We start from the raw sequence: 13,905 nt of genomic DNA, 5'->3' as shown, positions 1-13,905 counted from the left end.
ACTATTGCACGAAGGGCATGGCAGAAGGACAAGGTTACTGTTCTCATGGAGCATAAATTCTTAATACCAAAGTAGGACACACATTTTCCCAAACGTAGGACACACACTTTCAAAAATGTTAATTGTTCAATGGATCTAGTGTACAGGTTTAGTAACTTGTAAAATCACAATTCTGTGAAAGTCCCCGCAGCTTTAGGGTGCTCTACTGAACTTACAACAATAACAAGAGATAACCAAATACCTCTGGAGCTTAATACAAAGTAGGTAACTGATTCAATCAAGAAAAGCTATTTCTGGACCTCATTGCAAGTTAAAAAATATGACAGCACGGTCCCCTTCACTATGATATAGTCATCCCAGCAGCTATCAAAGTCCATGCAATCATTTTACATTGAAGGCGCGGTGGTCTAGCATTACCAGCAATAATCAATACGAAGCTGTACAGTACTGTGAGCCGCAGCTGGTGGCCAAATAGCCAGGGCCTATTCAAGCTCAAGTAATATTGAAAGCTCAACCTAGGAGTCAATTCAATCTTTTCTGGTATGTGGCAAGGACAGGGCTATGTATCAGATGAAAAAGAAAGTAATCATCCAAAATAATTCACTAGCTTCTATCCGTTCTCCAAATCAATTTTGATGGCAGGTAAAACATTAAACATGCAAAAAGAGTTAATTGAAAGAAAGGTTCACTCAATTGATTAAAAAAGTGGACCATGTCTGTGGTAGATGAACAGATTGGGGATGACTGTGTTGCTTCAGTTGCGAGCTGAATGGGACTTCATTGCCCACACTCGAGCTGTGCCTATAAGAAGGAAGAAGGGCTCCTTCAAGCTTCTGCTTCTTAAGTGCTGGACTCTCCCTGAGGTGCAAGTTGCATGCATTGTTTCAGTTGGGGGGCAGAGTGGAACTCCATTGCCCATGATCCAGCTGAGCCACTAAGGATGGGTAGGGGTTCATATGAACTTGTGCTCCTTAAGCGCTGCACTCTCCCCGCTGCATAGGACCTACGTGGGATGTACTCTGACTCATGCCAAGGCACAGACCAGGCCCATCTTTGCGTAAATGATACTAGGCTGATCTCTACTTGTTTTTGCCTTCACTTCCATGTGTGGTCCTCTAAGGTTCTGATTAATTGTTTCGTTTTTTTCTTGCTACCCTGTAAATACCCATTCAGGGGGTTGTTTAGCTCTACTGCAATGGGAAAACGCAAGATCAATATTAATTTGCTAAACCTCAGACAGGTTCTTCAATTGATGGGTTCCTCCAGCATGCATTAGCAAGGAAAACGAAGTTGCTCAGTTCCGTTTGTCTCTTACTCCCACTCTACCAGTGCACCCTCACTGTCTGTAAGAAAATAGGTCATTAGTTGTGTGGCCTGCACAAGTAACGGGTTAACATTTGCCCTCCACTGGAAACCAAACCCCCCATTGTAGTGCTTGACTCTCACAGGGTAGCGAAGCAGAGCAGTCCAAGGCCTTCTAAGGGTTGGTGGTGTGGATCAGCAATCCCCATTCGCACGCACACAATAATAACACTAAAAAATGACTGTGTTTTTTCTACTGAAAAAGGAAAAAGTACATTTAATACACACTCACTACTCAGTACTATGCAACAATATACAAATGTACATAAGCGGATGGAAATGCTTCTTGAGGACACTGTGCAATCACTCTTGTCTTTCCCAAAATGGGAGAGCTAGTTTAACAATCACATGTCAAAAACTTTACATGTATTAAAAGGCCATGATGGAATATCACTTTGTAGTAATGCACTTAACCTTATCAATAAAATATGCATATTTTGGACATGAGTGATTGTCAGTTTCACTACTTCATTGCCACATTCACAAAGGAAAGGGTCTAAGCATGTCTGTTGATGGGTGAGTGCCACATTACTCTAAAAAACGAATACCGCAATCCAAGTATCACATTTATAATTACACTGGTGCAATTATACAATTTCATCCCAGGGGGTGTTTGCAACATACCACTGAAATAACCTTAAATATAATATAAGGCAATTCCACATTGCCTCTAAAAGGCTTTACATTTGAAATCACAATGCTGAAGTTACCAACTTTCACCCCTATAAGGTGTCCATAAACATGAATAGCTTTCTTTAAACATTCCAGGCCACAAGTATAGCAGCCATAGACCTTGCCGCAAGAGTATGCAGCACTCCCACCTGTAGTGCTAAAGTTCCATCCTGGGGAGTGCTTGAAGCTGTTCAAAACCCTTAAGGGCTTATCCTTTTTAAGTTCTAACAAATGTAGGGTGGATACATGTGAATTATTTTGGGGGAAGGTTGGAGCTCTCCCTGCATTGGTGCATTATTTTGATGGTGACCCTGCTTTCCTGAGGCCACCACAAAGCAAAAACAATTTTTTTTTTGTAAAAAACAAAAGATGCAGGCAAGCCCCTCAAGCATTATGGGGCACTCCTCTGATTTCCTATGAATATTAAAGCAGTGGCTCTCCTGCCACATCAGGGAGCTGCTTTGTTTCTATCTCATTTCCCTTTTGTTTTGGTGTGTTTCATTGAGTGGGTGTGCTCCGTAGTTGCTCCCCTTGGGGTTGCATGGTCCCACCCTGGCACCCAGTGTCTGCTCCTGTAGAGGGGCAACCCAGGGAGCCCACCTCTGGCTGCCCCCAAACCGGCTCCTGTGCGGCTCCCACTTCAGCATGCAGCCACGGACAGGTGCATTGTTGTCACTGGCCTCACCATGGTGATCTGGCCACATGAGTGTGTGTGCGTGCCAGTGATTCCCCTTCTCCTCAGAACTGAGAGAGTGCGACAGTGCTCCCTTGCGTCTTGTCTCCCCTCTGAGATCCAGGTATAGGGTCCTGGGCCACTTCTGTCCCTGTGGTGCAAGTGCAATGGCACTTACCTGCCATTTTTGCTGATGGGCACAACCCCTGGACCCTGGCGCACCCTGGGGGACTGAAATAAACCAGGCAGTGTGCCCCCCACACACTTCAAATTCTGAGGAAAAGGTCAAAGGTCATCCAATCTTTGAATGCCCATAACGTGGACCCCATGGGGCCGATCTTGATGATTTCAGTCTCCTTTTGGTCCTGATGGCAAGCCGCATCCATATGGAGCCATTTCTGGAGGACTCCGAGGGAGCAAACCTTCTAGGGAGTAGAAATCCATGGCTCCCTGTGCCAGCCTTTCACTTTGATTTCCTCTGGTTCGCTTCTTCTTCTTGTGCTGCAGATGCCCAGTCTTTTCCCCAAATGATCCTCAGTGGGTCTAAGGGACCAGATTTCCTGGTCCTTGGAAGGGCCCCACTGGTACTGGGGTCAATCAGAGTCAGAGTCCAGGGGTCAGATGGCAGTCAGGGGGTTCCTCCTTTAATTGTCCATGGCAGCTGCCTCCAGTTCTAGTGTTCCACAGAAACGCACAACCAAAAAAGAGCTCTCTCTCCCCTGCAAATGACCTTTTAGGTAGGGGCAGGAGTGTCCAGCAAGGCTGCACCTCTGGCCTATCCTGATAGGCCACATCGCCTCTCCACCCCTTGCCAACCGCCCTGCACAGTCTTCTGGTATTGCTGAAAATGGCATCACACAGGAGTCTCTTGCCAAATGTGCTCTGGGCATCTAAGCTCCACCCCTGGCTGACATCACTGCCAGGGCCTTCCCCGCAAAACTTCAAAGGAGCCCTATTCCTGGTTTAGCTCGAGAGTTCTGGACTCCTTGCTTTAATGTGTGGCCCGGGGCAGGCCCTCTTCCTGGGACAAGATGATAGCTGGATGATTGAAGCAGAGCAATTCACCCACTTCCTTCCTCCTCCAGAGTAGACTTAAGTACTGTTAATTGCTCTCTTTGATGGGTGAAACGTTTGTTCCTGAAGCTTGAGAGAAACGTAATTAACTCAGCTAGCAGGTTCACAAAAGACCTGGGCACTGATCCTCAGCTGAGTCATGGAAATATTACATTCCAGGATGACCCATAAGCTGTACAGATAAGCTTTTGAACTTTACAGAATTCTTCTTTTCACATAAGATACAGTGTACATTGCTGCGACTCTGGAGTCTGGGGAGTAAGGGGAACTGGAGCTGTGACATAAAGCAGCCCTTCCCATAGGAGTGTAATGGAGTGTCACTACAGTAAAGACAGTAAAGCACACATACTTTCCCCACATGCGCTCACCCATACTATGAGGCCTATTCCAGGTCACTATCCAACACTGTCCACAGTCCCTTCTGTGCCAGGCTACCTGTGCGCAGTTCCTAGATTGTGCATGACAGGAATCTCCCACGTGCAGCCTTCACATGTATGCACACATGTGCTCACGGGTAATCAGCCAAGTGCCTTTTACCCTGGCTGCATCACAGCAGCCTTATTTTAAAAGGGGGCACAGTAGTTAGTTAAACATGCACAGTCCATTTTACCATGAGTTTACCATGGGCGAGTCACAGGTTATGAGGCTCCCCCACAGTAAAAGGTCAATAACAAGGTGATCAAAAAGCAAAACATCTGGACAGATTAGATGGTCAGAACTACCTTATCACACCATCAAACAGTTGAGGATTCCACACCTGGGAACTTTCTATTAGTACAGAGCTGGAGTTCTTTTCTCCTTCCCTGGTGCTCTTGGAACCTCTATTAGAAGTATCAAGTTCTAAATCTAATGGCCTGCCAGCAAAAAAGAAGAGGATTCAATCATGTGCCATATCTAAAACTTACTGCTCATTTACTGCTAGCTCAAAGGGGGACTTTGCTGGCCAGGGTAAGGAATCTACCACTGAAGCGGTGATGGTTCTGTGTGGTAAAATATCTATCATCCTGGAGGCAAAACCAAAGCCAATTCATGATTGTCGGGGTCACTAAAGCAGAAATGGGTGGATACAACTTACCCACACCACCTTAGATTTCCCTCCTGGGCTGAACCTAGAGCCCCTTATTAGCATTTATGTTGTTGTTCCTTAGTTATAATCTGGCACTCCACACTTACCCGATGTAGTTCAGACCCAAACTTTGTCACCTGCCCAGAGGCACCCAACTATGCCTCCTAACTCATTTTCTCCTTTAATCTTGATATCAAACACCACAGCTGTTTATTTGCTAGATTATCACTGGTTCAATTTGAAACTAAAAGACTTAGGGGGTCATTCTAACTCTGGCGGGCGGCGGAGGCCGTCCGCCAGAGTTCCCCCCTCCAGAACACCGCTCCGCGGTCAGGAGACCGCCGCAGTGATTCTGGGTTTCCCACTGGGCTGGCGGGCGACCGCCAAAAGGCCGCCCGCCAGCCCAGTGGGAAACAACCCTCCATGAGGGTGCCGGCTCCGAATGGAGCCGGCAGAGTGGAGGATGTGCGACGGGTGCAGTGGCACCCATCGCGTATTTCAGTGTCTGCAAAGCAGACACTGAAATACAAAGTGGGGCCCTCTTACGGGGGCCCCTGCAGTGCCCATGCCATTGGCATGGGCACTGCAGGGGCCCCCAGGGGCCCCACGACACCCCATACCGCCATCCGGTTCCTAGCGGGCGACCGGCCATGGAACAGGATGGCAGTATGGGGTGTCAGAATCCCCATGGTGGCGCAGCAAGCTGCGCCGCCATGGCGGATTCCCATGGGCAGCCGAAAGTCGGCGGTACACCGCCGGCTTTCCGCTTCTGGCCGCGGCTGTACCGCCGCGGTCAGAATGCCCGGCGGAGCACCGCCAGCCTGTTGGCGGTGCTACCGCCGACCCCGGCCCCGGCGGTCCTTGACCGCCGGGGTCAGAATCACCCCCTTAGAGTGGGACTGACTCATAGATTATCAAGAGATTTGCCTTTTCCAAGAAACTTGGGGGATTGGCTATGTCTTCAGAAGTGACTTTAGGAGCTATTTTATTACAACAGGATGTCAATCGGGTAGGTTGCTTATTTGGGTAAATTACATATTGTCCTGATCTGTACTGGAGTTTCCCAATGGATCATTTGATATGCAACAAATATACTTTTAGTAAGTGAACCTCTCTCATATTTACAATCTGAGCTTCATCAATCAAAGGGAATCCCCAGCTCTTTATTGTTTGAATGAGACCCTAACTTTGTACCCAAAGTCACATCACCTTCTCACGGCAGGTGACCTGAATTTAACTTATAGGTTAGTCAAGAAACTGGGTTCCTATGGTCCAACTCTCTTATCCTAAAAACTTCCCGTTCATAGTTGAATGTGGGTTATCACGTGGGGTGTGGACCATTTTGCCCCAATTAAAATTTTGAAATTGAGGAGAAATGCATAACCCACAATGTATCCCCATATGAGATTCCAAACTTGCAGATGTATAGTAATATATATCACGTTGAATCAAGATGAGAGGTTCAAGGAGGTTTTATTATGGTTTTGGACAAAAAATAGTAGATATGTGAGCCGAAAGCGGACGTGTTTCGCTCCCGTGACAGGTGTGACATGAGTAGTGGAAGGGTGTTGCATACGTTTTTGAAGACTGCAGAATTTGAAGGTTCGTGTGAAGGGATGGCTTTTGACTAAATGTTCAACCAGTAGCAATTTAAGGTTGGCTTTTGGTATGTTGCGGTAATGTTCTTGGATTCTCAGTTTTAGTGCTCGAGTTGTGCTTGAGTTGGGCTTCCTTTCTAGGCCTTATCGGAATTGATCATTTGGTACAGGTATAAAAACTCATAGTTTGGTTCAAGAAATGTTTTATTGTTTTCTTTTCTTTATAAAATGAGGAGCATAACTTGTCTAGGAGGTTGGGTGCTCTCTTGAATTCCACCTGTACCAAATGTTCAATTTGCAAACTGGGTATTTTCAAATCAAAAGAGATAGCAATCATTGAACAACATTCCTCAATACGCAATTTCATCAACTGTGAAAGTACCAACGTAATTTATCTTATCATCTGCCCTTGTGATAAGGCCTACATAGGAAGCACAACTCAAGCACTAAAACTGAGAATCCAAGAACATTGCCGCAATATACAAAAAGACGACCTTAAATTGCCTCTGGTTGAGCATTTTGTCAAACGCCATTCCTTCACACGAACCTTCAAATTCTGCAGTCTTCAAAAACTAATACAACACCCTCGAGAAGGAGATGTTGAATTAAAACTACGACAATGTGAAAGTAGTCTTATTATTCACTTTGATACAGTTCGCCGAGGTCTCAACAAAGATGCAGAATGGCATTACTGGCTCCTTTAATGAACTGGAATAGTCACATATGTGTCACTACCATGTCTCTCGATATTAATATTATTGATTTACCTTTCTTCTTTTTCTCCCCTATCAGGTTCTTCCAACACATCAAAGTTGACTGATATTGATATGACTATTACGTAGACACACTCTCCTTCTATTACTCATGTCACACAACGTGAATCACTATCTAGATTATTACCCTAACTAGCTAATACTAATATATTTACTCCTAACATTTAGTTTAACATCTAGTTTATCCAGGGATGCAAGATCTCTATTCACCCAATATAGCAGTTATCCCAGAACGGATCATATATTAATGCCACTTTATACATGAGATCTGCTACTCTTTTTAATTTCCCATTTTTTCGTAGACCAATAGGACTTACCATACCCAGTCTTAGTTACAGGCCTATACATTAGGATTATGCTCTCTATACTTGTGTTTACAACCAAATAGATATATATTCACACATTTTAACCCTTATTTTGGATCCGCGACTGTAACCAAGATAGATGACACAACTTTATAACCTTGGCGCTGACCCATGATGAACTATGAATCTTTCTAGCAACTATTTGGTATTCCCTTTCCACTTAATCAATTGACAATAATTCCATTTAACATGCACACTGGGCCCAGTTCTGCATTACATTATATATATTTGTTCCGTAGAGATCACATGGAAAATACACTTTTGTTTTGTCTTTTTAGGTCTTTTTGTAGCAGTGACATGATAGACACATTGGCCCTCATTCCAACCCTGGCGGTCTCTGACCGCCAGGGCGGAGGGCAGCGGAAGCACCGCCAACAGGCTGGCAGTGCTTCCAGGGCTATTCTGTTACCGCCGCGGTCAGAAAAGGGGAACCGGCGGTTTCCCGGCGGTTTCCCAACGGTTTCCCACCGGTTTTCCCCTGGCCCAGGGAAGCAGCTCCGCCATGGGGATTCCGACCCCCTTCCCGCCAGCCTGTTTCTGGCGGTTTTCACCACCAGAAACAGGATGGCGGGAACGGGTGTCGTGGGGCCCCTGGGGGCCCCTGCACTGCCCATGCCAGTGGCATGGGCAGTGCAGGGGCCCCCTAACAGGGCCCCATAAAGATTTTCACTGTCTGCTTTGCAGACAGTGAAAATCGCAACGGGTGCCACTGCACCCGTCGCACCCCTGCAACTCCGCCGGCTCCATTCGGAGCCGGCTTCCTTGTTGCAGGGTCTTTCCCGCTGGGCCGGCGGACGGCCTTTTGGCATGCGCGGTCTCCTGACCGCGGAGCGGCCATTTGGCGGTGACCGCATGGTGGGCGGCGACCGCCGCGGTCAGAATGACCGCCATTGTCTCTTCATTAGGGATTATACTTTGATCTGTTTTTAATACGCTCACCATTCCAACATGGCTGCTGTCAAATTATACCTAGTATGCCTTCTCAAAGGGCCATGAAAAAGGAGGTATGATTAACATATTGAAACACATTTAACATGGCGCTGTACCGGCACAATGTAACTCGCAATACAGGATTTAACCTGAAATACTTTGTTATCAGACAATTCTCCTCATGGACCGGTAAGTGACTCGGACACCAGTTTTAATGTTCAGTTTTTCTAACAAGTGAACTCTACAGAATTTCCTGTAGTTCACATACTTACCGATTACCAAACGCGATCCTTGGGGGCACCCTGAAAATGGTCAATTACGATATGTGTCAATAAGTATCGCGATAGCTTACGTTCTTGATTCATTCCATGTGTTTTAACCTTCAATCTTAAGGAGGTATTTTGTTTCAAAAGTTCTGACGAATGGTTTGCCAATTGAAATCAGTACTGATAGGCTTCCTCGTTCAGCAAAGGGGCTAAACCGTAATGTTTAAAAACCTAACAAACAGAATAATGTTTCTATTATTCACCAGGACTACACTGTGGGCTTACAGGTTTTATCTCAATGTATTGTACATATGTTAGGTTAGCTTTACCAACCACCACCATAGATGATCGCCTTGTATATGTCAAATCGCTATGCCATGTAAATTATATTCTTCGGCATTATGTTGGAGCAATATGAACTGGTTGTCATACTATACAAACATTTTCCTTCACAGAATGAATAGTCTAAACAACCAAAAATGTATTTCTACAATGCTGGACTTTCTCAGATGATTTATTATTAGGTATGCACTGTCTTCTTCGCCGATTATAGTCTTTACATCATATTAAGCTATATTATACCCACTTGTGAATTTGAATATCAAATAAGTGATTTTATTTATTTAACTTTGCCAGCACTTGCCCTCAAATATACTATGTAGCACACCTCACCAATCATGATTTAAATTTACTGCTATCTTACTGTATATCACCCAATGTATCACCGTCTCACAATATCACCTGAGAATGCGATCAGTATATACTTACCTTGAGTCCTCTGCACACCCTTCCTCACATAGGGTACTAACTCTACTCTCCATTTTTATCACAGTGCACCAAATATCTTTGGATACATCATGGTACTTTTCCTTTCCTCATTGCACCAAAGTAACTAACAAGTTAGCTCTCCATAATTTTATCCAATATTGACCCAATCATTATGTATACTTTACAGCCTTGAAAGAGCCCAGAGCAAACCTGCCACAGGGGGCAAAACATGTGTTTGCTTTCTGCTCACATATCCATGATTATTTTTCCAAAACCATAATAAAACCTCATTGAACTTCTCATCTTGATTCAATGTGATATATATTACTATACATCTGGAAGTTTGGAATCTCATATGTGGATACATTGCGGGTTACGCATTTCTCTTCAGTCTCATGAATTTAACTTATAAACTGCATAGCATCATTCAGGACATGTGCCACAATAAAGACCTAGAATGGGGTATTCCAGCTTTAACATCTTCAGTGAGGTGCCACTTCACTAGGGATGCCCTCCAAATGGTAAATCTAACCTTAGCACATGGCTTGCTGGTCAGCTGAAGTCTCTCCTATGCTTACTTTTAAATGAGGGGCTTATTTTAGCCACATTGATTATATCTTCTTACAGAAGAGAGAGACTACAACCCTTTGGTCTTAAATTAAAAGGACCTAATTCCTTGTACAACAACATTACTATCACAGCCCCATGATCAACCCTTTGAGGTTATCAATATCTGCAGGAATGTGAAGTGGGAAGCTGTACGTACTTCACATGGGGTGCTCCTGAGCATGTACACGAACTTTGCTTCTCGAATGGCAGTGATATCTGACAAATGAAGTAGTAACTTGATCTGACTGAGCCCCTTAAGTTATTTTCTGACCTTAAAATTAAAAACACCTTCCTTATGAAGTTCTAAAAGGTCCCTGAGAAGGCCAAAATGTTTAGGTGGTTCTCCCAACAGCCTAAAGTGGCATTGATTAACCTTCTAAAAGCAATAAAAAATTAGCAAAACAGGAGATTAGGGACTACAGAGTACTATACCTGTCTGCAATAAGGCAAGCTAAGGCAAAGTGGGAATACAGTACATGGGATGACCTCCTAGAAGCCTCTGCCAAAAACGACTCTCGGAAAGTTTGGTGGTCAGTGATTCAAGGTAGTTGGAACTTAGTTAAGCCAACAGAGACATCTGTTCTGCCATGTGAGTGGATTGCCCCTAAGGGAATCACTATTCTCATTCATGAGAAATTGACTTGATTCATATTAGTACTGAGAATTACTATGTATGTTCCCTTGAGTTCCCTTTTACACCTGTAGTTTTCACTTTAGCCGAGACAGCAACAGCAGTCTCGTACCAAAGCACCCGGAGTGGATGAGATCCTAGTGGATCTCTTCAAGTCCACAGTGTTTGGGTCACCTATATCAGTGCTCTATTGGTAGAGTGATACCTGACTCATGGAAAGGGAAAGAGATTGTTCAAATTTTTTAAAAAGGAAGCACACATACCTTGCCCAACTACAGCCCAATTAGTCTCCTTAATAACCTTGAAAAGAATTTCTGCAAACAGGTCTTGGAGAGACCACTAGAATGAATGTTTGTAAACCACATCTTTTCCCACCTCCAGGGAGAATGTAGGTCTAAAACCAGAGGTCTAAAACCAGCGTCCATTGACCTGTTCTTCTGCTTCTTGATGACTAAATGGAAGGCTATGGATGCTGGTTGAGAACCCCTTTTTGTTGCGTTCATTGATCCGGTTCGTAGGAAAAGAACTTTGGAAGGGTAGTTCTTAGGCTGGGAATCACCTGTAATATGCTAAATATTCTTGTGCACTTTTATGAGGAGAACGTTGTCAGGGTTTGCTATGGTGTAGGTGGTGAACTAAGTCAGAACATAGCCATTCACAATGGTGTCTGTGGGGCATGGCCAAGATGGTGGAGTGATAGGTAGCAACCCCAGCTCTCTCCTCCGCCCCTGCCCATGAATCATCTTTTCCCCCTGTGCATGTTCTCTGCTGGGCACAGACTACTCTTGCACAGCTGTGGCCCTTGTAGGTGCCCTTTGTTAGAAAATTGGTGGTGCATAGACATTGCTGGTGATTGATGGGGAAGGGGCGACCAGAATGAAGGAGTGAGGGCAGCACGGTGAGACAAATGCGTTTCCCTGTTTAATCGAGCTACCAGGGTGCGAGGCACCATGGGAGAAGCCCCTTCTGAGACATGCAGGCTGCCTGACACCTGCAGTGAGGAGGCCACACAACCTTTTGAGCCGGGGTGGAGGCAGTGTGAGATCCCCCTGGGGGGAGAAGTTGGACTTCAGACCTGCCCTAGAAAGACAGATGCAGCAGTGGGGGCAGCTGGTGCAGAAGGCTTGTGTGACAAGCCCTCGGGTACGGCAGCTGCTGAGAGCATTGGCCACGGCACCTTGATCACGCAGGGCCAGACGCAGCAGCATCTCCCCCGGCAGAGTGCATTTGGCCTCTGTTGCATGCCTTGCGATCTCACATATACGGGCCCTGGGTCTAATACAAGAGACAGCAGACTGATTCAATAGCCAAAGCGGGACCCGTGGTACTTACTATTTACTCTAGGAGCCTGGCAGCAAGCACATTCCATTCCTCAGGGGGCACTGCAGTTCACGACCTGTACATCGGGATACCTTACCATTGCCAGAGAGCACATATGGACCCTCCAGAACATCCAGGCCTCACCCCAGGGGACACGCTTGTTCACACCGGGAATCTGCACCCCAAGCCTTCACATCCTGATGATGGCAGTGGTGCCCGCAGTGCAGCTCGACTCATGCTTGCTTACACCTCTGATCTGTGCTCTTACCTACACATCCTAACGGCCACAGTGGAGCACCAGCGCAGGCCGACTACCAGCTTGCACACTGAGATAACCCACCACACGACTGGGTTGAGATTACCCTATAGGCCCTCACTCCTGTTTCCCACACAATAGTGAAGACACAGCAGGCTGCTGGCCTGGTCTGAGCTCGGAGGTTTGGGGTGAAGCTCATTAATGGCTGGCATGAAGACTAAGAAGGATCGTACCCTTAGGGATATGCTTTTGAACCCTACAGAGACTCAAGGAGGGGATTCTTGACTTCCCCCCTCCCACACTCCATCATTGGGAGACATTTAAGTGGAGGGCCTGGTCACCAGTTCTTTCATGGAGGCTTTCTTCACGTCCCTTAAAGAAGACCATCAGACTGTCAAAAATAACCTCTCCCAAGACGTGAGCTCGGGAGCTGGACCTTGCAGAGCTGGGGACAGGGTGTCCACCATGAGGGACAAGTAAACACCTTGCAATGAAGAAATAGAACACCTCCTCCAAGACGTTCACCACCTTGCGGAGAAGCATATCGACTTGCAGGCATGCACGGAGGACCTGGAAAACAGATCCAGATGCAATAATGTTCACATAAGGGGATCCCCAGCGGGTGTGGAAGAAGGCAATGTGGCATCTTTTGTACAGACCCTCTCACCTAGATTCTGGGAGCTTCAGATGACAACCAGATTTAACTAGATAGAGCACACAGAGTAGGATACCCCAGATCTGGGACAGCAAGAACCTCCAATATTTTGGTGTGTGTACACGATTCCCCTACCAAGGAACAAATCTTCCACAAGGCAAGAGACAAACACCCACTGAAGTACAGAGGTCACTCTTTGACATTGCATCAGAACCTTTTGGCTCTTCCCCTGCAGAAACGCAGGGACTTTTGCCCAGTGACCTCCTTTCTTCGAGACTGGGGAATTCCATACTCGTGGGGGCACCCCTTTCTGATCATCATAAAATGGGGGGAGATGCTGTACCAGACGCGGTCACTGAAGGCCACATGTAACCTCCTGGGATTTTACCCGAACCAGCAGATCAACCTTCTTCCAGCTCGCAGAAATGGAAAGCCAAACCCAGATCTGAATGGCAGAAGAACACTTCTTACGAGTTGCGACCTAGCCACCATTGCCCAGGAAAGTGGTCCTGGAAACTCTTGACATTGATGGAAATCAGTGGTGAGCCCTGGCAGCAGTGAAAAACAGCACTTTTGGGGGAGGGCGGCCGGCGCGAGGGTCGAGGCTTTAGTGGATCTTGATTACGATGACATTCTCCTGGACATTGGACCACATTTATATTTTTTCCACTGGACCTCCTGCTGGGGGCGCTTGATCTTCCAGGGACATTTGCTTGGTTTGTTCTGATGTTGTTAATTTTGTATAGGGATTTTTGTATAGTTCGGAGTTCTCCTTTTTCTAGGGCATATTATTTCTGGCAAACACACATAGATCTTAATGGACTGATTATCTATGCAGATTCTCACTGAATACCATGGGCTCAGCAAGGGGTTTGGTGCTACTCCAT

This window comes from Pleurodeles waltl, chromosome 2_1 (assembly GCF_031143425.1).
Source record: "Pleurodeles waltl isolate 20211129_DDA chromosome 2_1, aPleWal1.hap1.20221129, whole genome shotgun sequence".
Lineage (NCBI taxonomy): Eukaryota > Metazoa > Chordata > Amphibia > Caudata > Salamandridae > Pleurodeles > Pleurodeles waltl.
This window is presented reverse-complemented; position numbering follows the sequence as displayed.